Below are 6,027 nucleotides of genomic sequence, written 5' to 3'. Positions count from 1 at the left end.
TTGTACATAGTCGGAGCAGCTTATGCATAAGCTGTAAACAAAGAAACGTAAGCAAAAGTGCAATAACTACATAACTTCTGGAAGGAAATCTTTGCGGCGCTTACGTAAATTAAAGCATCTCGATCAGCCGTTTATTTAAAAATTTATAATTTTGTCACTTATTATATTAAACTTATATTCAAAATATGTAACCACAAACTCAATTATGCTTTTATACCTAAAATTAAAAAGAACAAACAAAAGAGAGCCAGAATGTATCGCCAGTAATAGAAATAGGCTAATATCCTTTGCCCACAATGTACCCAGTCGGACCAGCCTATTGATAAGCTGTTAACAAATAAACGTAAGTAAAAGTGCAATAACTACATAACTTCTGGAAGGAAATCTTTGCGGCGCTTACGTAAATTAAAGCATCTCGATCAGCCGTTTATTTAAAGATTATAATTTTATCACTTATTATATTAAACTTATCAGCATTGCATTACTGCAATAATTCTGGCTCTCTTTTGTTTGTTTTATTCAATTTAAGGTATAAAAGCATAATTGAGTTTGTGGTTACATATTCTGAATATAAGTTTAATATAATAAGTGATCAAGATTATAATCTTTAAATAAACGGCTGATCGAGATGCTTTAATTTACGTAAGCGCCGCAAAGATTTCCTTCCAGAAGTTATGTAGTTATTGCACTTTTGCTTACGTTTATTTGTTTACAGCTTATGCAATATGCTGGTTCCGACTGGGTACAATGTGGGCAATGGATTTTAGCCTATTACTATTACTTGCTCATACATTCTGGATCTCTTTTGTATGCTTTTGCAATTTTAGGTATAAAAGCATAATTGAGTTTGTGGTTACATATTTTGAATGATAAGTTTAATATAATAAGTGCACAAAATTATAATTGCTATCAATTATGTAAGGTGTGATATTACTCTACCAATGTCATTGTGTTTTACAATCTTATAGCCTTTCTCCACTGGGCTTAAGAAATGTCACATTTTCAAGTTTCACATATTAGTGTTGCACCGGTTTTCGGTAACATGTGGGTGGCAAAAGTACCGCTTCTTTAAATAAACAGCTGATCGAGTTGCTTTAATTTACATAAGCGCCGCAAAGATTTCCTTCCAAAAGTCAAATAAAACTGCCCCGAAGTAGGGGCTCCATTTAATGGACTCTTTGCGGGATTTGGCCAACTTTAAATGTTAAAAACTGTGGTATTATTAAAATTTAACGTTACCGCTTGCCTTTGTTGCAATATCAGCTGTTTATGGTAATGAACACATTCACATTTTTCACAACATCGATAGAAAACTCAATAAATTATCGTAAAAAGCAAGAACTGTTCGGCCTGAATTTACACATTTTTCAAAAATGCCACATTTTTCAAATGTGTTTTCTTATGGGAAAAACGTACAGGACTCATTTTATAGTCTTTCCCCACTGTCCACATTTCTTACACAGTTTTCAAAAATGTGACATTTTTAAAAATGTGTAAGACATGTGGACAGTGGAATAAGGCTATAAGGTCAACTCTGAAATAAAGTTTTTAAATAATCACGCGAGTAATTTCGGTGCGAGGAGCTCTATTTTAAGTTCAGTTTAGGTCTTAATCGATGGTGCGCAGAATATTTGGTGATTGGTTATTTGTTTACAACAATTAAGCCAGAATCACTTAATCTGGTGCGCAGAAAATCTTAAGTGCAGTTTGTTATTGATTATTTGTTTACAGCATTGATCGAGAAGCGCTTATTCTTGCTTATGTTGCTATGTAGTTATTGCACTTTTGCTTACGTTTATTTATTTGCAGCCTATGCTTAGACTGGTCAGACTGGGTACAATGTGGGCAATGGATTTTAGCCTATTTCTATTACTGGCGATTCATTCTGGCTCTCTTTTGTTTGTTTTTATACCCTGAACCCATTAAAAATGGGTAAACAGGGTAAAATGTTTTTGTGCAAATGTATGTAACAGGCAGAAGAAAGCTGTAGGTCCTCCTAGTCCCCGCTCAGATCGAGTTTGTTTCTGATATTCGATAACTTGCCCCGTTTCCAAGTAATCGATAAAAATCGATAACGAAATCCTGTTTTTTGAGCAATATCGGCAAATAACATGAACTATAGTCACCAAGATGTAGCTTCTAGAATAGTATATATATCAAGTATTTTTCTTTTTATACCTATCGCCTGTCGGAAGAAGAGGGTTCAGGGTATCCCCTAGTCGGGAGCTCCCGACTAGAACCTCTCACTTGTTTCTATTTTAGGTATAAAAGCATAATTGAGTTTGTGGTTACATATTTTGAATATAAGTTTAATAATATAATAAGTGACAAAATTATAATTCTGTGATATTACTCTACCAATGTCATTGTGTTTTACAATCTTATAGCCTTTCTCCACTGGGCTTAAGAAGTGTCACATTTTCAAGTTTCACATATTGGTGTTCCACCGGTTTTCGGTAACATGTGAGTGGCAAAAGTACCGCTTCTTTAAATAAACAGCTGATCGAGATGCTTTAATTTACATAAGCGCCGCAAAGATTTCCTTCCAAAAGTTATGTAGTTATTGCACTTTTGCTTACGTTTATTTGTTTACAGCTTATGCTAAGGCTGGTCCGACTGGGTATAATGTGGGCAATGGATTTTAGCCTGTTTCTATTACTGGCGATACATTCTGTATCTCTTTTGTTTGTTTTTTCTATTTTAGGTATAAAAGCATAATTGAGTTTGTGGTTACATATTTTGAATATAAGTTTAATATAATAAGTGACAAAATTATAATTGCTATAATTATGTAAGGTGTGATATAACTCTACCAATGTCATTGTGTTTTACAATCTTATAATCTTTCCCCACTGGGCTTAAGAAATGTCACATTTTCAAGTTTTACATATTGGTGTTCCACCGGTTTTCGGTAACATGTGAGTGGCAAAAGTACCGCTTCTTTAAATAAACAGGTGATCGAGATGCTTTAATTTACATAAGCGCCGCAAAGATTTCCTTCCAAAAGTTATGTTGTTATTGCACTTTTGCTTACGTTTATTTGTTTACAGCTAATGCTTATGCTGGTCCGACTGGGTATAATGTGGGCAATGGATTTTAGCCTATTTCTATTACTGGTGATACATTCTGGATCTCTTGTTGTTTGTTTTTTCAGATTTTAAGGTATAAAAGCATAATTGAGTTTGTGGTTACATATTTTGAATATAAGTTTAATATAATAAGTGACAAAATTATAATTGCTATAATTATGTAAGGTGTGATATTAGTCTACCAATGTCATTGTGTTTTACAATCTTATAGCCTTTCTCCACTGGGCTTAAGAAATAACACATTTTCAAGTTTCACATATTGGTGTTACACCGGTTTTCGGTAACATGTGAGTGGCAAAAGTACCGCTTCTTTAAATAAACAGGTGATCGAGATCTCTTTTGTTTGTTTTTTTTTTTTGGGTATAAAAACATAAGTGAGTTTGTGGTTATATATTTTGAATATAAGTTTAATATAATAAGTGACAAAATTATATTTGCTATACTTATGTAAGGTGTGATATTAGTCTACCAATGTCATTGTGTTTAACAATCTTATAATCTTTCCCCACTGGGCTTAAGAAATGTCACATTTTCAAGTTTTACATATTGGTGTTCCACCGGTTTTCGGTAACATGTGAGTGGCAAAAGTACCGCTTCTTTAAATAAACAGCTGATCGAGATACTTTAATTTACATAAGCGCCGCAGAGATTTCCTTGCAAAAGTTATGTAGTTATTGCACTTTTGCTTACGTTTATTTGTTTACAGCCTATGCTTAGACTGGTCCGACTGGGTACAATGTGGGCAGTGGATTTTAGCCTATTTATATTACTGGCGATACATTCTGGATCTCTTTTCTTTGTTTTTTCAATTTTAGATATAAAAGCATAATTGAGTTTTTGGTTACATATTTTGAATATAAGTTTAATATTATAACTGACAAAATTATAATTGCTATAATTATGTAAGGTGTGATATGACTCTACTAATGTCATTGTGTTTTACAATCTTATAGCCTTTCTCCACTGGAAATGTCACATTTTCGAATTTCACATATTGGTGTTCCACCGGTTTTCGGTAACATGTGAGTGGCAAAAGTACCTCTTCTTTAAATAAACAGCTGATCGAGCTGCTTGAATTTACATAAGCGCCGCAAAGATTTCCTTCCAAAAGTCAAATAAAACTGCCCCGAAGTGTGGGCTCCATTTATATATTATTATATATTAATGGTCGACGAAATGAGTGTCTTCCTAATTATTCAATACATTATATATACAGTTATGAAAATTAAATGCTAAAAGCCTAGTTAGAGAACACAAATTTCTAATAGCATCACCGACCGATGGAGGTGTTTTATTTGCCAGTCCGGCTAGCTGTGCCCCTTTTCACAGCTAATTTTGTCAGTGACGCTATTAGAGCCTACATCTAAGAAGAAGGGTGTAAGTTGGAATAAAGTATTTTTAAGTAAAATTAAAAATAATCATAATTTGCTATATTATTTAAGAAAATACCATAAATAGGAGAAAAGAAAGTAAGAAGATTGTTAATAAAGTAAAGAACTGTATGCTAGATATATAGAGTGTTAAGTAGATAGGATAAAGAGATAGTATTGGGGAAGTAATGGAAAATCACCGACCCGATGGGGGAAAATTTACAGCCTGTCCAGCAAGCTATGCCCCTGCTCATAGCCGGGAATGGTGAGTGACTTCCCGAAGGTATCCTGCAAGAAACGATTTTATTAGGGGTAGAGAAAGTTCGGCAGAGAAAACGTGAAGCAAACTATTGTAATTTTTACATAGCACGCGAAAAGGATTGTGCATAGCGTAGTCTGTTGTGCACGTCGAAAGGAATAAGGGCGATAATTCCTGGTTGGGCTAGCCGGAACAGAGAATTGAAGACGCCCTAGCAGAAAAGGAGAATCTATATCGCAAACAACCAACTTATGTAGAAAGACAACAACGAGAATTGTCCTACGGTTGAGATTAAGAAGAAGCACCCTGCTGGAATGGCATGGCAACCGAAGATTAGGGTCCCATTTTAGACCTCGTAAGGCAAAAAGCAGAATCCTGGCTATTGTTATACTGCGGAGAGATGTTATACTGCGGAGAGAAGATGACAAGAGAGATGTACAGAAGTTTCGTTATAAAAGGATCGTTGAACTCTTTAGACCATCGTTTAATGAATCCAAGAACACCTTTTGCCTCATTAACGATGGTATCTATGTGAAGGTTGAAGCAGAGTTTATAATCAAAAAGAACGCCTAGATCCGTAACTGTTAGAATACGTTGCAATGGAGTATTATCGAATGTATAACTGACAAGATAAGGTGTAGTACGATTTAATGTCATAAACATACACTTTGAACAATTCAGATGCAATTGATTGGCCGAACACCAAAGTTGCATAGCGTTCAAATCGTCTTGAAGACGAGAATGATGTAGGGGATTAGTGTATGATAGAATAAGTTTCACGTCGTCCGCATACATGAGTACATGGACATGTGATATAACAGAGGGGAGATCATTTATAAAAAGAGTAAAGGTCCAAGATGACTACCTTGAGGAACACCAGAAGAAACGTGAACCTGTTTAGAGGTATTCAGCCTCAGCATTACTCTTTGGGTCCTACCTTTTAAATTAGAACTAATCCAAAGCAAAAGAGACAGAGGGAAACCTATTCGGTCAAGTTTAAAAAGTAAAATGTCACGGTGCGCAGAGTCAAACGCCTTACTGAAGTCAGTGTAAATGACATCAGTTTGCAGAGATGGAAAAGCAGAAGATTCAAGGGATAGATTTAAAAGCTTTAGCAATGGATAACAAGGGAAGAACTACACTCCTTGAGTAGACAACTAGGAATATTGTCAGGCCCAGGAGAATGAGAAGATTTTAAAGAATTTAAAGCTAAAAGGAGAATGGGAAATAATAGGAGGAGGTATAAAACTAGAGGAAGTAGTAGTAAAAGGGTAAGAATTATTATTAGGACAGACTGAAGAGTAAGTTG

The sequence above is a fragment of the Drosophila montana genome, unplaced genomic scaffold (assembly GCF_035044405.1).
Source record: "Drosophila montana isolate Dmon_TW-CO22-7 unplaced genomic scaffold, ASM3504440v1 contig_1133_1, whole genome shotgun sequence".
NCBI lineage: Eukaryota > Metazoa > Arthropoda > Insecta > Diptera > Drosophilidae > Drosophila > Drosophila montana.
The sequence above is the reverse complement of the archived record's forward strand: the minus strand, read 5'-3'. Positions refer to the sequence as shown.